This window comes from Thalassophryne amazonica, chromosome 11, assembly GCF_902500255.1.
Source record: "Thalassophryne amazonica chromosome 11, fThaAma1.1, whole genome shotgun sequence".
Taxonomy (NCBI): domain Eukaryota; kingdom Metazoa; phylum Chordata; class Actinopteri; order Batrachoidiformes; family Batrachoididae; genus Thalassophryne; species Thalassophryne amazonica.
Genome location: NC_047113.1, coordinates 116075915 through 116100502, shown reverse-complemented (window position 1 = coordinate 116100502; position 24588 = coordinate 116075915). Strand labels below are relative to the sequence as shown.

At 41.8% G+C, this 24588-nt stretch overlaps 1 long non-coding RNA gene across 1 annotated transcript; it reads left to right on the top strand.

Annotated features, from left to right (window-relative positions):
- Positions 1–730: 730 nt before the first annotated feature.
- LOC117520611 lies at positions 731–23714 on the top strand. Its single transcript, XR_004563704.1, has 3 exons — positions 731–882; positions 16252–16255; positions 23704–23714. It is a non-coding gene; the product is annotated as an uncharacterized LOC117520611 (long non-coding RNA).
- The last annotated feature ends 874 nt before the right edge of the window (positions 23715–24588 follow it).

Here is a 24588-nt window from a genome sequence, read left to right as displayed (position 1 = left end):
CAGGAGGCCAAGAAAACCAAAGAAAGCCTGTGTGTGGTCTGGTTGGATCTGGTGAATGCCTACGGATCTGCACCTCGTGAACTGTTGATGAAAGCAATGGGTTTCTTTTACATCCCGTATGAGGTGCAAGACATCAGGAAAGATTACCATGGTAACTTCCAGTTGCAATTCTCGACTGAAGACTTCACAACTAAGTGGCACTGACTGGAGAGTGGGATTGCAGCTGGCTGCACTATATCTGTCACCTGGTTCATCCTGGTGTTTGAGGGAGATGCTACTGAGATCTGCAGACTGCTCTGAGGAAATAGCAAAGGTGAGATCACCAAAGAAAGCCTTCATGGATGATGTGACCCCAGAGATATGGTGCAACAGGCAGGACATCCTGATGTTAGTCTGGAACCATGGGGTGCGGGTCCAGTATCCCTCAAGGATGTCGTTATTGTCTCAGACAGAGAAAAAACCAGCAGAATCAGTCAGTCAGAAATAACTCCACCTAAGGTATGAGTTCACCAACAGTAAACGGACAGAGAACAGAGAGAATACTAAGGTGACTGCAAAGAAATCCTGCACCCTCTCAGCGCTTTCTGGAATAGTTCGGACACCACTGATGTATATATTCATAAGTTAGTAAGAGCAGCTTAAAATCCGACCTGACAGAGACAATGAAGAGACACCAAAATGGGTGTAATGTGGTCAAACTTTCTGCTTCTTGTCAAAATACTGGCAGCAGCATTTTGAGCAAATTTGGACTACGGTAAACCAGAAAACAGAACATTGCAGCAGTCCAAACTAGAAAAGACAAATGCATGAATCGGGGTCTCAGCATCAGCCATAGACAGGATGGGATGAATCTTCTCTATATTTTGCAAGTGGAAGACAGCAGTCCTTGTTATTTTTCTGATATATAGATCAAAAGACAATATGGGAAGTCATTCCAAGGTTCCTCACTTCGTCAGTGTGATGTATGATGCATGAGTCTAAGTTTAGCATCTGCTGGTCAAACTGGTGTTGATGTCTCACTTGACCAAGGACCATCATTTTGGTCTTCTCCAAATTCAAAGTAAGAAATTGCTCAACAGCCAGCATTTCACTGAAGCAAGGCAATCCTCTAAACTGGTCCATAACTCCAATGCAAAGGATGTTTGCAGATCCTTTCATGTTGCACATAGCTACATGTACCTCTACCTCTGCCAACTACATACGTGTTGTGACATGCTAAAAATACAAAATCCCATGCTCATCTTGAGCTTGATGGAAAGTGGGGGCTATCAGTCTTGCACGTGTCCCACACTTTGCTTCAATAAATGCCCCTTGCTTATTAGTACACTAAGGCAAACCTGCGCAAACACGGGGAGAACATGAGAACTCCACACAGAAAGAACCACGCTGGATTTGAACCAGGATCTTGTCACTGTGAAACTACAATGCACACCACTAACACACCATGGTGCCCCAAGAGTAAATCATACTTGATATTTATACATAAATAAAGTCATGAACTGTCACCGCATTTCTGATGTTCACCAATCCAGATGTGGATCACCTCCAAAATTTAATGGAGTCTTCCATGCCTAAATTCTTGTTTTGTTTTGGCTCTACTTGTGTTGCTACAGGCAGAGGGAGTAGAAGTAAGAAAATAAACTCTGTTCGCGTGCATCATGCACAAAGCATGCACCCACAAGCAAAACCACGTGGGGTCGATGGGCTGTGATTAGACATGCATGGGGTTAGTGACTTCTGCTTGGTTAGCTCCTGTGTTTTCCACCAAAGAAAAAAGGAGTCATGTTTCTTCCCACCACTGTCACTGCTACAGCAGAGAAGGAAATGATCCTTTTTGCTGTGGGTGTGTACATAAACATGTATCAAAAATGACGATAATATTCATGAAAACACATGGCATAAAAAATACTCATAAGTCACGTTATACTAGGCCTGTTAACAAAATTTAAAAAGTGGTATAAAGGTTGAAGACTGCACGTTTAACACACATTCAAAGGTAGACTCAGAGTGCAGCAGATTGGCTGTTAGGTCCACTTAATTAGGTCGTGTAACGTTTGATGCAGAGGCGCGCCAGTTGACTCCAGATGGATAAAAACACTGCCAATATGCTGGCATACATGTAATAAGTTAATGTAGCTGTCACGATTTAACCAACATACACTGAAAGCCCCATTTTCAGACAGTGGTTCAGGACAGTGCTGTGCGGCATTATATGTGACAGAATGATTAAGTCTGGCTTGGTTTTTCTTTCCACCACCGGGAGAACCCTTTTGTTTGAGATATACTTTATACTTTATTGATCTCACAGTGGAGAAATTATGTTTACACTCCAGTTACCTCAGACAGCAATTAGTCCACAATTATTACTTGTTTACCATAATAATGGCACACATCAGAATTAAAAACAGCACATACACATTTGACATTGTTTATGTGCACTAAGTTTCCCCGACGAAGGGGAAAGGAGTGACGTTAGCCGGCGCCCGAAAGGGGAGTGTTGATGGGGAATAGGGGGCGGGTGAGGGGAGGGAATGGAGCATGCTTCAGTCCTGTGAAAAGCAGTTTATTATCTTTGTGAGTTGAGATAAGAAACAGCCAATGTTCCCCAGGCCGAAAAAGAAATTCCTCTGGAGGAAAACAGTTGGACAATTTGACCTTCAGGCTTAATAAGCCTGTAATGTTATGGTTTGAGCAGTGAAAAACACTTTTTAACAGTTCCACTTGCACAACCAAATCCCAATTATGAATTAAGAATATTCCCAATTATGAATTAAGAATATTCATCGGCTTCTGAAATCTTCAACTTCAACTGCAAGGCATGCATCTGTCATCCAATTTGTGTCTGAGTTCAAGAGTCATCACAGTCTGAGAATGCACTGCCTTGCCAACCTCGTTAATCATGATGGACAAACGAGGGGCCGTGGTTCTTGATGCCACCGTCTTGCCAATTTTCTGGTAGAAAATAAGCCAAAAAGTACCAGCCCTGCTACCATAAGACCAAAAATGAATAAATCCTCAATGTCCTCAATGGAGAAAGGTGCCAAGCATGCCACATGCCAGGAACTCCAGGAATCGAGAACATAGCCCGCAGGATACGTTCCATCTGGGTAGGTGGAACACTTAAATATTGACCAGCATGAGTGCTTGCACGGTGTCGTGTGGCACCTCCACTCCACACAGATCCAAAACGAGTAATTTGAACATTATTTTTATTTTATTTTATTTCTTTGCGGATTGTTTTTTATTTCATCGCATGTAGACAGAATCGACTGATGCCTTTAATGAATGAGGTACCGTGACTTTCATCTCTTCTTGTGGCACAAAGAGAGGCCCGGTGGGGGTAAGAGGAGGCTCCGCTGACAGGAGATAGTAATGGATTCACCTGCAGCAGCTGTAGCAGACGGGGCACCGGCCCCGTATCAGCCCAGCCAATCCTGATCTGATGGACCCAAGTGCGCAAAGTACCGCTGTCAAAACCATCATTTGATGGACCCAAGTGTGAAAAGTGGTACTGTCAAAACCATGATCTGATGGACCCAAGTACGCAAAGAGCCACTGTCAAAACCATGATCTGATGGACCCACGTACACAAAGAGCCACTGTCAAAACCATGATCTGATGGAGGCAAGTGCGCAAAGTGCCGTTGTCACAGACATACATTTCTTCAGCCACGACAAGGAATTAAAGTATTTTCAGATGTCATTGTTTTATGGGGATATACTTTTTCGTCAGACTGTGATGTTGAAACAGACATGTAAGCCTTTATACTCAACAAAAATATAAACGCAACACTTTTGGTCTTGCTCCCATTTTGTATGAGATGAACTCAAAGATCTAAAACTTTTTCCACATACACAATATCACCATTTCCCTCAAATATTGTTCACAAACCAGTCGAAATCTGTGATAGTGAGCACTTCTCCTTTGCTGAGATAATCCATCCCACCTCACAGGTGTGCCATACCAAGATGCTGATTAGACACCATGATTAGTGCACATGTGTGCCTTAGACTGCCCACAATAAAAGGCCACTCTGAAAGGTGCAGTTTTATCACACAGCACAATGCCACAGATGTCACAAGATTTGAGGGAGCGTGCAATTGGCATGCTGACAGCAGGAATGTCAACCAGAGCTGTTGCTCGTGTATTGAATGTTCATGTCTCTACCATAAGCCGTCTCCAAAGGCATTTCAGAGAATTTGGCAGTACATCCAACCAGCCTCACAACCGCAGACCACGTGTAACCACACCAGCCCAGGACCTCCACATCCAGCATGTTCACCTCCAAGATCGTCTGAGACCAGCCACTCAGACAGCTGCTGGAACAATTGGTTTGCATAACCAAAGAATTTCTGCACAAACTGTCAGAAACCGTCTCAGGGAAGCTCATCTGCATGCTCGTCGTCCTCATCGGGGTCTCGACCTGACTCCAGTTCATCGTCGTAACCGACTTGAGTGGGCAAATGCTCACATTCGCTGGCGTTTGGCACGTTGGAGAGGTGTTCTCTTCACGGATGATGCGAAGGAGATGTGTTGCACTGCATGAGGCAAATGGTGGTCACACCAGATACTGACTGGTATCCCCCCCCCAATAAAACAAAACTGCACCTTTCAGAGTGGCCTTTTATTGTGGGCAGTCTAAGGCACACATGTGCACTAATCATGGTGTCTAATCAGCATCTTGATATGGCACACCTGTGAGGTGGGATGGATTATCTCAGCAAAGGAGAAGTGCTCACTATCACAGATTTCGACTGGTTTGTGAACAATATTTGAGGGAAATGGTGATATTGTGTATGTGGAAAAAGTTTTAGATCTTTGAGTTCATCTCATACAAAATGGGAGCAAAACCAAAAGTGTTGCGTTTATATTTTTGTTGAGTATATTTACTCCATGTGGGAATGGTTTAATATTTGAAACAGTCCATTCACATGAGGTCTCAGCTTTCAGCCAATCAGTGGACAGCATTAGACGTATTTCAACTTATAGGTAAATTACAAGAAACGCATGTCAACAATCACACAGCATACCTACAACTCATGTCCCACATGTGCGGGACGTATGACTCATACATTGGCATACGTTGAAAATTTTCAGCATGCCTAATATTTTTGGAGGTGCTCAGCATATTAGGATGTATATCAGTATGAGGTATGTTAGAAAAGTAACGTACCTTTGGCTGGGAAAAAAAACTGGCTTACCTGGAGCGTTGGATACCTAATCACCCTCGAAGTAGTCTCCTTGGGACTCCACACACTTCTCCCAGCGGTTTCACCACTGTTGGAAGCATTCCAAGAAAGCCTCTTTTGGAATGGAGTGCAGCTCCGCCGTCATTGCAGCCATAATGTCCTCTCTTCTCTCAAATCATGTTCCTTTTAATGATCTTTTAAGTTTTGGGTCACAAGGGGCCATGTCAGGAGAATAAGGCGCCTGTTGAACCACTGCAGTCTGGTTTTTCGTCAAATAAGTCTGAATTAAGTGAGAGGAATGAGCTGGAGCATTGTCATGATGGATGCGCCAATTTCCTGTGGCCCACAACTCCCGTCTCCTGCGCCGCACACCATCATGTAGACGACGGAGGACATCCCTGTAATACTCCTTCGTTATTGTTTGACCCTGTGGTGCATACTTGTGGTGTACCACACCACGGGAGTAAAAAAAATCAGTCAGCATTACCTTAATATTGCGGCGCGCTTGGCGCACCTTCTTCGGTCGTGGCGACGTGGAATGCTTCCATTGTGATGACTGGAATTTGGTTTCCGGGTCGTACCTGTACACCCAGGACTCATCACCGGTGATTATGGTGTCCATAAAGCTGGGATCAGTTTGTTTGGAGTCCAGCATGTCCTGTGAGACTTCAACACGACGTTGCTTTTGCTCCGCCGTCAGCAACTTTGGCACAAATTTCGCCGCCACTTGTTTCATGCCAAAATCTTCTGTCACGATGGAATGTGCCGAAAAAGTACTAATGTCCACCTCTTCCACAATTTCTCGGACAGTCACACGACGGTCCCGCATAACCACAGCGTTCACTTTGGAAATGATCTTGTCATTTTGGCATGTTGAAGGCCGACCAGAGCGCGGCGCGCTCTCCACCGTTACGCAGCCGTCTTTAAACCGGTTGTATCACTCCTTAATCCGTATGATGCTCATAGCTTCATCTCCGAAAGCCGTCTGTATTTTCCGAATCGTTTCCACCTGGCTGTCGCCAAGTTTCTGGCAGAATTTGATGCAACAGCGCTGCTCCAAGCATTCAGCCATTTTCCTCGCAATAAAAATCCAACGAGGGGGGTGGAGCACTCCTCTCACAAGGCGTGCTCACAGGCGAATGATGCAACTGACAGGCGTGAAAAAACTCATGCATGCGCACGAAGGTTCAAGCTTGGCTGATGCAATCACATGATTCAAATCCATAAGGTTATTGAAAAAAAAAAGGTACGATACTTTTCTAACAGACCTCGTATATCACAAAAAACTTACCCATAACTTATTAGACATGGATCAGAATTTTTTAATACAGTCAGCATACGCTGGCTAAATTGTCAAGGTGTGACAGGATCTGTTGTGGTGGTGTGGGTTTGTGATATGCCATGGTGTTCCACAGCTGTCAGCTGTGCCATCGTGGACATGACAGCCATCCAGCTGTGCGCACTTTGCTGACTGCAACCACACTGCACTGCAGCCACCATCCGCAACCACAGTCACACCTCGACTATAGGCTCGTGGTGTGTGTGTGTGGGGGGGGGGAACCACACACTCACATGCCATCTGTGTTGGGGGAGGGCAGTGCACTGCACAGTCCCATGTCATTTGTGTTGTGGGGGAACACACTCACATGCCATTTGTGTTGCTAGGTAACACACTCTTGGGGCATGTACAAAATGTGGGACCACTCACACAGCCAGCTAGAATGTGGTCACCTGCTCTTTATTTTCATGCTGGCAGAAAGGCCCCACCTTTTCTAAGTGCCTTTTCTAAGTGCCCCGCGAGTGGTGTTGGATGTTTTAGGGTGGCACCAGGACTCTGGCTGACTCCGGCCGAGATTGGGTCGAATGGGCACTCGCACAGCATTCGCTGACATATGGCTGCTTGTTTGATGGCTACCTTGATCTCGCCATTCGGCCATTGTTCGAAATGGCCGATGAATTCATGCAGCTCCTCGGCCACGGCAAGATATGTTTGACGTGCGTATGTCACGCCGTGCAAATACTGTGAACATGATCAGATGGAAGTGCGACCTCATCTTGCTCACTATTCGAATGGGATTCAGGTGCAAGTGGAACACAAATATGGAGTGCATGTGCGTGCCTGAATGGATGTGGCGACTGCTGTAGGAGGCGTTTGAGTGTGGCTCTAATTTTCCATGAGTGCCATTCAAACCCTGCTTCGTGTGCCATTCTATCTCAATCCTGTTATGTGTGGAGGGGCCATAAGAAAGGTTAGAGCTAACTGTACTTTGTCAGGAGGCTCAGATCTTTCAATGTCTGCAGAAATATGTTACACGTTTTATCACTCAGTGGTCTCCAGCACCATCTTCTGTGCTGTAGTATGCTGAGCCAGCAGGGTGAAAGAAGCTGACATGAACAAAGTCAAAAAGCTCATCAGTTGAATTGAGGGAGTGCCAAGATGGTGCCGTTGTGTCTGGCTGCTCGTTTGCTGCTCTCCAGCATGTTTGTTATTTTATTGTTTTTAACTTATGCTGTGATCATACACTGTGGGTGTATGATCGCCAAATGCTGCTGGATCTCCAGCCCCCGGTCCAGGATGCGGTCTGGTTAACGGCGGGTGGACAGAAAGTTCTGCCCCCATTTTTATCATATGTTCCGGCTTTTCTGTGCCGGGCTCCTGCACTGCCTTTCAGCTGAAAGCGTCGTCGTCGCCGCAGGAGATGAAGTAGCCGACTGTTGAAGCTGAAGCTCTGTTTGGCATGCTGTTTGCATCTGGAAGAGCTGTGCACAGAATTCTGGCAGGATTTGTCCTGCCCTGGTGTCTTGTGAATCCAGTCAAAGCCTAGTCGGCTTGAGGACATGGTCAGCCCGGCCGTCCACATCTTCGCCAGATTGATGTGCGCCAGTGGCACTCCTGGAACCTGGGCTTGCTTCGCCGGGTTCCGACCAGTCAGACTGTTTCCCCACTGAGGTCCTTAGCCTGGGTCTCATTAACAACAGATCACCGTCCTCGAAATCTTTATTGATTAATGATCTACTGGATCATCATTTAAATATGATTGGGTTATTTGAAACTTGGCTCAAACCCACAGCTGTCGTTCCTTTGAATAAGGCCTGCCCACCAGCATATACATTTAGTCATGTGTCTTGTGGTGTGAAGCAAGATGGGGGGGGGGGTGTTGCTTTTATTTATGAATCTAGGTTTTCTTCATTAGGTGTTGGGGGTCATAAAACTGGAGCTCAGCTATATTATTTTGTCACGGTTCATAGGCCTCCTGGCCTATAAACAATTCTGATTTCTTAGATGAATTTGGTGTGTTCATCTCTAGTTTTTCAACTAGTGCAGATAACATTCTGATTATTGGTGACTTTAACATTCCTATAAATAAGCCCTCTGATCCCCTTAACAAATCATATATACAAATTGTGGATGCATTGGGATTCCAGCAATGCATTCAGGACCTGACGCACATTAGTGGAAATACCCTGGATTTGGTTCTTGCACGTGGGTTTGCCGTCACGAATATCAACATCTTTCCTCTTGCATCTATAGTCTCAGACCATTCACTTATCAGGTTTACTTTTAGGCTGCCACGTTTACTTGTCTACTACTGTGGCATCATATTAAACCCTCAACTATGACTGAACTAGAGGCAAGACTACCTGATATTTTAACTTCAAGTTTGGAGAATGCTAAATCAGTAGACAGCCTTGCAGATAGTCTAAATTTAGCCATTAAAACTACACTTGATAAGATTGCGCCTCCTCTTTTAAGGCCATGCCTTCCCAAGGCTCAGTCACCTTGGTTCAGTGGTTACTTGCGTGACCTCAGACAGAAGGCTGGAGGTTTGGAACGGAAATGGCATTGTTCCAAATTACAGGTGTTCCGCCTTGTGTGGCGGGATGCTATTTTAGATTATAAGCATGCACTACTGGCCACAAAGCGGGCCTATTACTCTGATTTGATCAGTAAAAACAAACATAACGCAAAGTTCTTGTTTGACACAGTATCATTTCTCATTCACGGGCAGCCACCTGTTAGTTGTTCTCCCTTTTCAGCACAGGACTTCGATTATTTCAAGAAGAAAATATTAAGAAAATAGAAGATATTAGGCTGAGCATAATGAAACTCGTGTTTCATTATGACAAGATATTTAATGTTCAAACTGATCAACTTTATTGTTTTTGTGCAGATATTTGCTCATTTTGAAATGGATGCCTGCAACACGTTTCAAAAAAGCTGCTGTATGACACACGAACTCAGGCTGAGCGCTAGCTGGTCAACTTGATGCAGATGTCTCGCTGGACCAAGAACCATCATTTCAGTCTTATCAGAGTTTAAAAGTAGGAAGCTACTAGACATCCAGCTTCTCATTGATAGAAGACAGCATGTACAACTGAGTATCATCAGTATAACGATGAAAGGAAATCCCTAAATGCTGCAGTATACGCCCAAGGGATACTACATACAGGGAGAAAAGCAAGGGGCCTAAAATGGATCCCTGTGGAACCCTGAATCTCATGTTACTAAGGTTAGAGGTAGTGTTATTATAAAAAACATATTGACAACAACTGGACAGGTATGATGTCAACCAAGCAAGGGCACTTCCAGTAATCCCAAAAAGATTCTCCAGTCTATCGAGAAAAATATTATGATCCACGGTATCAAACGCAGCACTAAGATCTAACGGCACCAAAACCGTAGTGGTGTCCAATGCTCGCAGAAGATCATTCACTACTTTAGTTAGAGCTGTTTCAGTGGAATGCTACAACCCCAATTCCAATGAAATTGGGACGTTGTGTAAAATGTAAATAAAAACAGAATAGAATGATTTTCAAATCCTCTTCAACCTATATTCAATTGAATACACCACAAAGACAAGATATTTAATGTTCAGATTGATAAACTTTATTGTTTCTGTGCAAATATTTGCTCATTTTGAAATGGATGAATGCAACACGTTTCAAAAAAGCTGGGACAGTGGAATGTTTACCACTGTGTTACATCACCTTTCCTTCTAACAACACTCAATAAACATCCATTTCAAAATGAGCAAATATTTGCACAAAAACAATGAAGTTTATCAGTATGAACATTAAATATCTTGTCTTTGTGCTGTATTCAATTGAATATAAGTTGAAGAGGATTTGAAAATCATTGTGTTCTGTTTTTATTTCCATTTTGCACAACGTCCCAACTTCATTGGAATTGGGGTTGTATTTCACCCCACAAAAGTAATCTTTGTGCCTGAAACTGAAACACATCCAATGCAGGTTAGGTGAATAGGAAACTGTAAATTGTCTGTGTGTGTGTGTGTGTGTGTGTGTGTGTGTGTGTGTGTGTGTGTGTGTGTGTGTGTGTGTGTGTGTGTGTGTGTGTGTGTGTGTGTGTGTGAACGAGTTTGTGGGCGTACCCCTCCTCATGCCCTATGACTGCTGGGATAGCCTCCAGCTAACCACCACCCTTAACTGGAGTAAGTGGGTATATAGGATGGATGGATGGTTGTGCCAGTACCGGTATTTTTGTGGAATGTTTCAGCAGTGTGGATAAAGGCGATGTGACTGGTTCTGTTCTACTCGTGTTTCTGTCTGTGAGAGCAAACTCCCAATGAGACATTTTGTCACTTCCCCAAAGTAGAACATGGTGTCTGTAAAAAAAACCCAAAAAAAAAACACATGACCTCAGAGAGTGTTACTTTAAAGAAATAAGACAGGACAGGAGTAAAGCATTTTTTTTCTTGACAGGCTAATACTTAACCAGAGAGCCTCACTTTATTCTGCACTGCCACTGTGTGAGCAGGGAGAGACATGTCAGGCCCAACTGTCAAATGACACATGTATGGAGATGTAATGGAGCTAACAGTGGCAGAAACCAGCCTGTGTTGTGTGCGATTGCTATTGTGAAGTGATGGCTGATGTTCATTACCGTGCTGACAGTGGTGCAGAGGAATTTTACAGCTTTGTGTCTCTGACTAATGCAGCTCTAATGTGTGATGTAACATATTATCAAAGCGATAAAACTCTAACCAGACAATTAAAGAGCATGAATAACAACATTCATGTCCAATTTCTGTTCAATAATGATGCTGAAAAAAAAAAGCCTGAGTGACTGTAGCTATGATTGGAGAAATTGTGCATAGTGCAAATTTTGCATTTTGTATCACCAGTTATCCAGCTTCCTGATTAAGTGATATAGAGGAGGTTTTTCTTAAAAAGAAGACCTGAAAGTTCAGCGACAAATTGCCAGAAGGTACATCTGAGATGGAAGCCTGGATTTGATCTGTTTTGGTGAACAAAAATTCTTCTCCGCTCTACTTCACTATGAAGTGAAGAGTGGTGATGCAAAAGACAAAATTTATACTGTACACAGTTTCTCCAGTCACAGCCAAAGAAGCCTATAACTTCTTCTGGATTGTCTGGGTGTCTTGGTGTCTCTCCTCACTCTTCTTCAGTTTTTGAGAACTGGCTGCTGCACACAGATTTACTATAGAGTGTCATACTCTTTGCATTTATTCATAACTGATGTAAATAAAGTCCAAGACATATTCAGTGGCAGCTTCACCATCAGAGAGCCTCGTCCACAACGACAACACAAGACCCTAAGCTGTCACTGATGTTAAAGGGGGCAACACATGGCATGAAGAACAGGGGGATGTAAACTTTTCTCCAGACAGTGTATAATATCATTAAACAGTGTATAACATCAATATCTGGAGGAATTTCAGTGCATAAATGGCAAGGATGCAAGTTTAAACTGCATACCTGTGATCTTCAGTCCCTCAGATTGCTCTGCATTAAGGATCACCATGCATCAATAGCTGATATTGCCACATGGGCAAGAGAATACTTTGGGAAACCATTGTCAAGCAGATCTTTTTTGGAAGAAATGAATGCTGTGTGATCTAGACCAAGGATAACAAGGACCATGCAGACTGTTATCAGCAACATGTCCAAAAGCCAGGCTTGTATCAGTGCCATTGGTAAAGTTAATTTACACTTCTGTGAGGGCAGCATTAAAGTGGAAAAGTAAACTGAGATAAAAGCAACATACGCTGCCTTCAAGATGACATCTTTTCCAATTGCATGCATTTTCCAACAAGATAATGCAAAATCTCATTCTGCATACATTACAAAGACATAACAGAGGAAGAAGATCATACAGATACTGTCCTCACCTTTTCCCAAAGGAGTACGTGTGAAGAATTTTGATATGAAAAAACAAACAAACAAACAAACAAACCATGAGCAAATAATAATAATAACAATACTACTACTACTACCAATAATAATATTAATTATTATTATTACTATTGTGAATATATATGTGTGTGTGTGTGTGTGTGTGTGTGTGTGTGTGTGTGTGTGTGTGTGTGTGTGTGTGTGTGTGTGTGTGTGTGTGTGTGTGTGTGTGTGTGTCACAGACATGAACGAGCAAAGCTCATCAGCATCTCACTATGTCATTTAGGTATTTCAGACGTTACTTTGAGTAAATGCTTCAGGGGAGCATTAGCATGGCAAAAACCTTTCAGCTTCGGGGCCCCCTGCCAGACCCCCTGCCTTTTTATTTGCCTCTCACATGCCTTGAAAAGCTCCTCACCATCTAACCATGTTCTTTAGGTCCTTCAGACTTTTTTCAGTAAAATGGTTCTTGGGAGCATGAGCATGACTAAAACCTTTCAGCTTCTGGGGAGCTCCACCCCCCAAGACCCCCCATTTTTTTTAAGCATTTTCCTCTTTTTGCCTTTCAGCTTCTGTAGGGGCTCTGCCCCCAACCCCCCACCTTTTTAAGCTTTTTTTTTTTTTTTTTTTTTTTTGCTTTTCAGCTGACCCCCTCATTACAGCCCTCTTAACCTCCTGCCACGTTAAGCATTTTTTAATGTAGATGTAAATTAATATTCAACATTTTCAGCTAGTTGACAGTAGAGCTGTACAATATGGCCAAATTATCATATCTCAATATTGTCATATCAGTATGATATATGATATGACTATGATTTGACACAAAGTGCAGCAACACCAAAAATTAAACCTTCTTAAACAAAACAGTAATAATATCACTCATTTTGCACTCATCATACTTGTTGGGATACTGTGCCCTCCAAAAGTATTGGAACACTTGGAATTTCACACATTTTAATTTGTTTATTTTAAATACAAGAAATACAAAAAAGAAAGAAAGAAAGAATAAAAATTTCTAAAATTATCTTCCTCAAACTCAAACTGAAAGCAAATCTCTAAAACTTGATAAAACCTGTAAATAATATGAGCGAAGCTTTGCGCAGCGGCACAAAGCTCGCTGATGGTACAGGGTGTCCTAAACAGGAAGTGCCAAAGTTCAAATCCACATTCCAACAGGAAATGTTCAAATGTTAAACACTTCCTGTATTGACAGACGAGATCCCATGGAATCTCACGGGAACTCAGTGGCAAGCTCACACTCAAACAGGAAGTGCCGAACTCTCAGTCACAGTGAAACAGGAAATGTCCAATGTTGAACATTTCCTGGTATGGGTGGAGCTAGAGTGGAGACCGGGGTTTCACTGGACTCCCCTGAAATCTGATTGGACACAGATGATTGACATGTCACAGCACCACACGTTTGGTTGAAAGAGTTGCATTTTGAAATCAGTGAGTTACATTGACTGCTATGTTTCTCCTGTCCAGTAGTTGGTGCTGTGTACCACAAAAAGTTTTAATCCACCTTAGTAGAAGAAGAAAAATGTTTGCTTCAGATTTGAACTGAACACGTCATTTGAACTTATATTGGTGAGTAAACGACCATATTTTATGCCAGAAATGAGGTCCAGGTTGTTAAAAGCAGCATTTCTCCTTTAATTCAGGGGGTCTTATATATACACATGTTTAAGCCAACAGACAGCAGCTGGTTCACTCTGTTGGCTTATTAGTGCAGCAAATAACTTGAACAATCCTTCAAATGGCGATACAAGCATCAAATTCTGCACAAATGTAGCCGGAGCAAAATTAATGGAGCAACTTTAACTTTTGACCCCTGTACAAACTGAAACTTTGTCACCATTCTTGCTGCTTTTACCACATAACACCATAACATTCAGTCACAGATTGTCCAAACTATACCTTTTTGGAATCTTTATGATCAGGCAAATAATGTGGTGTAGTTTTCTGTATGATTGGAGCATCTTTTAATTTTGACCCCTGTGCAATTCTTCAATTGACCCCTACCTGGCTGCCTCTTGAAAATTCAAGTGAACAATCAGTTTTATTAAGAGTTCATGTTTGTGGATTATTTGTGCCAGATTTGATGCTTGTATCACCATTTGCAGGATTCCACTCTAAATATTCTCTTTTCTGCTGCACTATATATGTGAGATGTAAGATGCTGCTCCTCAGTGTTTCTCATTTGCCCTCAAAAGTATTGGAACACTTGATATTTCACACATTTTAATTTGTTTAGTTTAGTTTAGTTTTTTCTAAAATCTTGATATAAATTAATTAAAATCTAAAATCCAGCTTCCTGATGAAGTGGTGTAGAGGAGGATTTTCTTAAAAAGAAGACCTGAAAGTTCAGCTACAATTTGGCAGAAAGTACATTTGAGATGAAAGACTAGATTTGATGTTTTGGTGAAATAAACTTTTGTATTTCTTCATAATTGATGTAAAAAAGTCCAAGACATATTCCGTGACTTGGAAATGTTCATGTTTCCACCCCCTGACTTAAAGAAAACTGGCACTAAATCTGATTATTATTTACAGGTTTTATCAAGTTTTAGAGATTTGCTTTCAGTTTGAGTTTGAGGAAGATAATTTTAGAAATTTTTATTCTTTATTTTTCTGTATTTCTTGTATTTAAAATGGCATAAACAGATTAAAATGTGTGAAATTCCAAGTGTTCCAATACTTTTGGAGGACACAGTATCCTAACCTTATGATGAGTGCAAAATGAGTGTGGTATTATTACTGTTTGGTTTAAGAAGGTTTAATTTTCACTGTTGCTGCACTTTGTGTCAAATCATAGTCATATCGTATATCATATTGATATGAAAATTCAGTAAGGTATATCTTCTATTATACATTCCACATCTAAGGTGGAACTCTACTAGTGTTTACTAAGGTACACCTAAATATCTTTTAAAAAAAAAGAGAGAGAGAGTAGAGTCACTTAGGTGCCTGGTCTTGAGAACCAGGGATGGTAGGTTGAAAAGCTTTTTGTGTCCCATGGGAGCTCTCCCTACCCACCTAAGCAGCTCAAGAATATGGACAGAATGTATATAAGTGACATTTACATGACAATTGATATGACAATACTGAGATATGATAATTTGGCCATATTGTACAGCCCTACTGTCAACTAGCCAAAAACATTGAATATTAATTTACATCTACATTAAAAAAAAATGCTTAAAGTGGCAGGGGGTTAAGAGCTGTAATGAGGGGAGTCGGCTAAAAAGCAAAAAAAGAAAATGCTTCAAAAGGTGGGAGGCAGAGCCCCCAGAAGCTGAAAGGTTTTTGCCATGCTAATGCTCCCCTGAAGCATTTACTCAAAATAAAGTCTGAAGGACTTAAATTACATGGTTTAAAAAGGGTTTTAAAAAGTAACAGTTTGCATCATGTGTCATGATTAGTTCATGTTACAGGGTAACATATGTCACATGTCATAGAATCAAATGAACATTGGCCTTATTTGACCTTTACTTTGGAGACCAAGCATTCAACACTGTCAAAACTATTCCATTCATTAATCCTATTAGCTCAACAAATAATTGACATCACTTTTTACCAAAATTGGTGCCACTTTATCTTTTGACCCCTGTACAAACTGAAACTGACCTTTGTCACCATTCTTGCCATTTTTACCCCAAAACTCCATAACATTCAGTCACAGATTGTCCAAACTTTACCTTTTTAGAATCGTTATGATCAGACAAGTAATGTGGTGTAGTTTTCAATTTGATTGGAGCATTTTTAAATTCAATTCACCCCTTAAATTCAATTGACCCTACTTGGCTGCCTATTGAAAATTCACGTGGACAGTCATTTTTTTTTTTAAAGTGTAGTTTATAAGGTGTATTTGTGCTGAATTTGATGCTTGTATCACCATTTGAAGGACTGTTTCAGTTATCTGCTACACTAATAAGCCAACAGAGTATGAACCAGCTGCTGTCTGTTAGCTTAAACGTGTATATAAGGCAACCCGAATTAAAGGAGAAATGCTGCTTTTAACAACCTGGACCTCATTTCTGGCATAAAATATGGTCGTTTACTCACCAATATAAGTTTGGCGTGATTACGTCCTTCCGTACTCTCAGTACCGGCTTCCCCCAGGGCTGTGTGCTGAGCCCACTTCTCTACTCGCTCTACACATCTGACTGCACCCCGACCCACTCGGAGAACATCATCGTTAAATTTGCTGATGACACAACAGTGGTGGGGCTGATAACAGGGGGAAATGAAGCGGCCTACAGAGATGAGGTCCAAAAACTGGTCGAGTGGAGTGCAGCCAACAACTTGGCACTAAACATCACAAAGACTAAGGAGCTCATCCTGGACTTCCGTCGAAAGAAAGCTGCCCCTGCCCCCCTGTACATCAATGGCGAATGCGTGGAGCGAGTGGAGTCCTTCAAGTTCCTAGGGGTTCACATCTCTGCTGACCTCTCCTGGTCAGTCAACACCGCAGCACTGGTCAAGAAGGCCCAGCAGCGACTACACTTCTTGAGGGTGCTTAGGAGAGAGCAATTAAGCACACCCCCGCTGGTGACCTTCTATTGTTCCATTATAGAGAGCCTGCTGACCTATGCAGTGTCAGTGTGGCACTCCAGCTGCACTGAAGCTGACAGGAAGAGACTGCAGAGGGTAGCAAACACTGCCCAAAAAATCATTGGCTGTCTTCTGCACCCCATTTCCACCATCTACACCTCCCGTTGTCTTAGTAGGGCCAAGAACATTCTCAAGGACAATACACACCCCAGCTTTCCCCTCTTCAACCTGTTGCCCTCTGGCAGGCACTACAGGTCCATACAGGCCAGGACAAATAGACTCAGAGACAGTTTCTTCCCCAAAACCATCACCATGTTGAACAATAATCTGCACTAAAAACGGACTATATGAGGTACTGAGTCGCACCATATCTATCTCATTTGTAGCACAGGACTAATAAGTGAGATAGAGTATCTTGTCAATAGTTTTACATCCTCATTGAAGACAACTTTGGATGCTGTAGCTCCTCTAAAAAAGAGAGCTTTAAATCAGAAGTGCCTGACTCCGTGGTATAACTCACAAACTCGCAGCTTAAAGCAGATAACCCGTAAGTTGGAAAGAAAATGGCGTCTCACTAATTTAGAAGATCTTCACGTAGCCTGGAAAAAGAGTCTGTTGCTCTATAAAAAAAGCCCTCCGTAAAGCTAGGACATCTTACTACTCATCACTAATTGAAGAAAATAAGAACAACCCCAGGTTTCTTTTCAGCACTGTAGCCAGGCTGACAAAGAGTCAGAGCTCTATTGAGCCGAGTATTCCTTTAACTTTAACTAGTAATGACTTCATGGCTTTCTTTGCTAATAAAATTTTAACTATTAGAGAAAAAATTACTCATAACCATCCCAAAGACGTATCGTTATCTTTGGCTGCTTTCAGTGATGCCGGTATTTGGTTAGACTCTTTCTCTCCGATTGTTCTGTCTGAGTTATTTTCATTAGTTACTTCATCCAAACCATCAACATGTCTATTAGACCCCATTCCTACCAGGCTGCTCAAGGAAGCCCTACCATTATTTAATGCTTCGATCTTAAATATGATCAATCTATCTTTATTAGTTGGCTATGTACCACAGGCTTTTAAGGTGGCAGTAATTAAACCATTACTTAAAAAGCCATCACTTGACCCAGCTATCTTAGCTAATTATAGGCCAATCTCCAACCTTCCTTTTCTCTCAAAAATTCTTGAAAAGGGTAGTTGTAAAACAGCTAACTGATCATCTGCAAAGGAATGGTCTATTTGAAGAGTTTCAGTCAGGTTTTAGAATTCATCATAGTACAGAAACAGCATTAGTGAAGGTTACAAATGATCTTCTTATGGCCTCAGACAGTGGACTCATCTCTGTGCTTGTTCTGTTAGACCTCAGTGCTGCTTTTGATACTGTTGACCATAAAATTTTATTACAGAGATTAGAGCATGCCATAGGTATTAAAGGCACTGCACTGCGGTGGTTTGAATCATATTTATCTAATAGATTACAATTTGTTCATGTAAATGGGGAATCTTCTTCACAGACTAAGGTTAATTATGGAGTTCCACAAGGTTCTGTGCTAGGACCAATTTTATTCACTTTATACATGCTTCCTATAGGCAGTATTATTAGATGGCATTGCTTAAAGTTTCATTGTTATGCAGATGATACCCAGCTTTATCTAGCCATGAAGCCAGAGGACACACACCAATTAGCTAAACTGCAGGATTGTCTTACAGACATAAAGACATGGATGACCTCTAATTTCCTGCTTTTAAACTCAGATAAAACTGAAGTTATTGTACTTGGCCCCACAAATCTTAGAAACATGGTGTTTAACCAGATCTTTACTCTGGATGGCATTACCCTGACCTCTAGTAATACTGTGAGAAATCTTGGAGTCATTTTTGATCAGGATATGTCATTCAAAGCGCATATTAATCAAATATGTAGGACTGCTTTTTTGCATTTATGCAATATCTCTAAAATTAGAAAGGTCTTGTCTCAGAGTGATGCTGAAAAACTAATTCATGCATTTATTTCCTCTAGGCTGGACTATTGTAATTCATTATTATCAGGTTGTCCTAAAAGTTCCCTGAAAAGCCTTCAGTTAATTCAAAATGCTGCAGCTAGAGTACTGACAGGGACTAGAAGGAGAGAGCATATCTCACCCATATTGGCCTCTCTTCATTGGCTTCCTGTTAATTCTAGAATAGAATTTAAAATTCTTCTTCTTACTTATAAGGTTTTGAATAATCAGGTCCCATCTTATCTTAGGGACCTCATAGTACCATATCACCCCAATAGAGCGCTTCGCTCTCAGACTGCAGGCTTACTTGTAGTTCCTAGGGTTTGTAAGAGTAGAATGGGAGGCAGAGCCTTCAGCTTTCAGGCTCCTCTCCTGTGGAACCAGCTCCCAATTCAGATCAGGGAGACAGACACCCTCTCTACTTTTAAGATTAGGCTTAAAACTTTCCTTTTTGCTAAAGCTTATAGTTAGGGCTGGATCAGGTGACCCTGAACCATCCCTTAGTTATGCTGCTATAGACTTAGACTGCTGGGGGGTTCCCATGATGCACTGAGTGTTTCTTTCTCTTTTTGCTCTGTATGCACCACTCTGCATTTAATCATTAGTGATTGATCTCTGCTCCCATCCACAGCATGTCTTTTTCCTGGTTCTCTCCCTCATCCCCAACCAGTTCCAGCAGAAGACTGCCCCTCCCTGAGCCTGGTTCTGCTGGAGGTTTCTTCCTGTTAAAAGGGAGTTTTTCCTTCCCACTGTAGCCAAGTGCTTGCTCACAGGGGGTCGTTTTGACCGTTGGGGTTTTACATAATTATTGTATGGCCTTGCCTTACAATATAAAGCGCCATGGGGCAACTGTTTGTTGTAATTTGGCGCTATATAAATAAAATTGATTGATTGATTGATTGATTGATAATCTTGTTGTACTATGCAGACTGTGTTTGCTGTGTATAATGACAATAAAGGCTTTCTATTTCTATTTCTATTAGAAGTCCATAGTTCAAATGACGTGTTCAGTTCAAATCTGAAGCAAACATTTTTCTTCTTCTACAAAGGTGGATTAGAACTTTTAGTGGTACACAGCACCAACTACTGGACATGAGGAACCTAGCAGTTAATGTGACTCACTAATTTGAAAATGCAGCTCTTTCAACCAGACGTGTGGTGCTGTGACATGTCAATCATCTGTGCCCAATCAGATTTCAGGGGAGTCCAGTGAAACCCTGGCCTCTGCTCTAACTCCACCCATGCCAGGAAGTGTTCAACATTTGACATTTCCTGTTTCACAGTGACTGAAATTTTGCCACTTCCTGTTTCAGTGTGAGCTTGCCACTGAGTTCCTGCAAGATTCCATGGGATCTCGTCTGTCAATCCAGGAAGTGTTTGGCATTTGAACATTTCATGTTTTACTGTGGATTCAAAATCCTGTTTAGGACTTCCTATAGCATGAGCGAGATTTGCGCCACTGTGCAATGCTTTGCTCATATTATTATTATTATTATTATTATTATTATTATTATTATTATTATTATTATTATTATTATTATTATTATTAAAGATTAAACTGCAATAATATCAGTACATTAAAATGAATAACAAGCCAATACTCAGCTGAGGTCCCCTGCCTTTTATATTGATATGTACAATAGATATGCTGTGTGCTTGCAGATGTAAATATGGAATTGTGAGCATTGAAAACATGAGTTTGTGTAGAATGATATGGCAGACAGAGACGATTTGAGAGAATCTGAGTACAAATCACTGCTGAAATTGAAATGCATGTGCACTTTTTAAGTGTATTACATGTGCATAACAGTGAAAGTAATGATCAGCACCAGTTTCACAACATAAACACCCATTTTACAGCATCAGCACTATTATCAAAGGATCAGCACCAGCTTCACAATATAAGCACCAGTTTTACAGCATTCGCACCAGTTTCACAGCATCAGCACCAGTTTCACAACATTTGCACAAGATACAAAACGTCTGCACTAAACACAAAACATCAGCAACAGATACAAAACATCTCCACCAGTTTCACACCATTTGCACCACATCCAAAACATCTGCACTAGATACAAAAATCAGCATAGATACAAAACAGCTACACCAGATTCAAAACATCATCACTAGACACAAACCATCAGCACCAGATACAAAGCATCTGCACCAGATACAAAACATCTGCAACAGATACAAAAAATCAGCACCAGATAAAAAGCTTAACCATATGCAAAGTGGACATAGAGAGGACTTGTGACCTTGCCAGAAAGATTTGTCGGCATCGATTAATAGTCTCTGGTCCTCTCCCCTCCCGGGGTAATGATGAGGCATTTAGTAGGCTGACATCATTAAATAGGTGGCTTGCACAATTTTGTAGACAACAAGGCTTTAGTTTTATTGAAAACTGGCCTTTGTTCTGGGGTCGCCGTGGCTTGCTGATGCCGGACAGCCTTCACCCTACTGGGGATGGTGCCACTATCTTATCTGCAAACATAGATAGAGCTCTACAGGGAGGGTAACATTAGGATTTAACAGCAGACCATGGAAAGGTGATTAGAGACCCTGCAAGGGTTATGACAAATGTGGATGTGGAATCCATTAGCTTAGCTGGTGAATTATTGCAGAAATTTCACTATGGTGATAGTGCAGTTTACGTGGCAGGGAGGGAAATTCATCAACTTGAGACTGTGGCTTGTTTCCATAGACGTGTCCATAAAAATCATAAAAGGATATGCTTTGCAAACTTAATACCTGTTACTACATTGTTGATGGTGAAATTGATGATGGCCCATTGTCTGTTCCAGCAATATCAAATATTTTGTGTCTGCTACCTACAACCGATGTGTAATGTCTCAAACCTAAACCTACTTCCAGGCATCTTATATATGCTACTCTGAAACCACCCCTAAACCCAAACAGTCCAACAATCTGATTTGATCAACAAGAACAAGCATAACTCAACGTTCTTGAGTTATGCAAGACTTATTCATGGACAACCACCTGTAGTTCACTCTCCTTTTACAGCTGTAAGATCATGCACACTCTATATAGTCGTGTACCAGCTCTCCGTCAGAAGGGTCTGACCCTCAAACCCCCACGGGTATTACCCGGAAGGTCCGCTCGAAGGCTGATTAAGCTGGTGGCGAGGAGATGTGTTGAGCTGCTCATTGCCTCCATCCGGATGTCCACCCCGCTGAAGCTGGACTCACACTCTGGTCGAATAGCCTCCACTGGAACTAGGATACCAGCCGGCCACGTCCGTTAATGGCAGCTCTCACTCTGATGGATCAGGGCTCTTGGAAAATTGCTAGAATTATTTTTCAGTGGTCCGTACAAAGGACCTCAGGGATATGTTTATTTTCGTTAAACCAGACCAACCTTTAAGAGCAGTTTGATGTTGTACACCCTATGTACTTAATTTTTACACCTTAAGGATATTTAATAATCCAGTGTCCAGAATCAGCACTTTAACTGCAGTTTAGGAATTTATTGCAGATTATGCAAGTGCAGAAAACATAGTTAACATGGATTATATTTCAGATGACAATAGAAAATTGATGAGAAATATGACTGGCAAAAATTATTTAATTCTAACACTCCAAACTGATCACTCACTTTAGTGGGGACTGTTCTAATTGTCTAAAAGTCCTTTGGAGGTGAGAGTATGAGGATCTGAGATCACGCTCCCTGGCCAGGGGACCTTGACCTCAAATTGATGAGTTGAAAATCCTCTTCAGTTGACTACAGCCAACCTAAATCCAACATCAGAATGCCGAATGATATTCCTTCTTCAGTTGTCAAAAGTCAACCTCGATCCAACAGCCATATGCCGAATGTTAATCGTACTTCAGCTGACAAAAGTGAACCTAGATCCAACATCCCTATGCCGAACGCTGGCTTATCTTCAGCCGGCAGCCGCCGGCCAGGACCGACGCCCATCTGCCGAATGTCAGTCCGTGGGTCGCTGGGAGCAGAGAGAGAAATCTTAGATCGTATATCACACACAGACCACCGGCCAGTGGTTATCTTCTCCATCTGCGGCTCCTTCCCTGGAATGTCCATGTATGTGTGCATATAGAAATTTTTGTCCTTGATGTTTCCACCTCCAGAACTCTCACTCTCGATGATCAAACGTCCAGTTGATCACCACAGGCTGGTCAGCACCCGTGTAAAAAAGCCTTTGCACAGTTCTGAAGAATAACCTCATTTCCTGTTTTTCAACAGTTTTTTAATGCTCTTGTCCTTAGTCACCAGGGAGCGCTGACTCAGTCCTCCACCCCTCCGTCATCTGTTTCTAGAAACCTCCATCTCAGCTAACAGTTAAACACCCTTCCTGTCAGCAGCAACTCAGTTCCTGTTTTTCTCTTAAAAACAATCCAGTCTGCCTACACTTAGATTCTTTAAACATATAATCATCATAACACAGGTTCAATCATTATTAATCAATATTTACAACTTCAATCATTTTCCAAGTCAGATTTTCTTACCCCTAAAACGCTTGACTTCCTTGCTTTTGATTCTTACATATTATTAAAAACAACTCATATAATCATTAATGTTAATCATTCATAAAACACATCTTTTTTTTATTTTAACACATTAATACTCTATTTGATTAGAATACTGTTACACTCTTAATGATTTAAGCACACATCATTGTTTTCACCACTGCAGCCACCTTCTGGAAATCCCCATTTGTAATGAAAAGTCCAGTATGATCTTACTTGCTTCTGGAAAGTACCAAACTCTCTGCAGGTTAATCCAACAGCACGTCACCTTATGCTGAGATAAAACCAAGCTTAAAGTCATATTCTCTGACACCCCTCCATGACATGAAGCTCTGCCAGTCCCCTTAAAGCTCCATTAGGACATCCCCATCATTAACATCCGGATGAAGGGTGAGCACCTCTTGCTCATCCATCATCGGCAACAAGATTGGCGGCACTGGCATTTGGAGACATTCATCCAGCACCACATACTCATCTCCACTCAGTTGTATACTGTCGTCATCCTCAGGGGGCTAGTTCTCAAGGAGCGGCCTCTCAACTAGTAGTTCCAATTGGGGCGGGGTTGCTTCATATTCCCCAGAGGATAATCCTTCGGGGAAACATGGAGAACATGGTGAAGTGGGGGTGATAGGTGTATAACAAGGTGCAATTGGTGAAGGTGTGTGCTGTAAAGTATCCTCCTTTTGATGCAAAGCTTCAGTAAGGATGTTCTCTGACTCCGGCTGCCCAGTATGTTCTTCCAGCAATGCTTGTGTGAGAGCATCCAGACACCATCTCATCATCTCTGTTTGTACACCGACCTCCGCAGTGCGCTGATGGGATTGTTGTGGAACTGCTGATAAGGGGGAACCAATAACTACAATATGTGCATCAGCAAGATGAGCCGTGGAAAGTCTCATGCCATCAGGGTACATCCACATTTTGGTAAACACAGGGAAATAAATATATCCCTCGGGAGACACTATAGCGTCAGGTCACAGCTGATCTAATGATAGAGAATGCCAGATCACCTATGCCTGAACATCTATGGTTAAGTACTCTTCTGTTGGTACCTGGGGTAGACAAGAAGTAATAATAATAATAATAATAATAATACATTTTATTTGTATTGCACCTTACATTTCAAAGAAATCTCAAAGTGCTACAGAAAGGATTTAAAAACAGAATTAAAACAGATTTCAA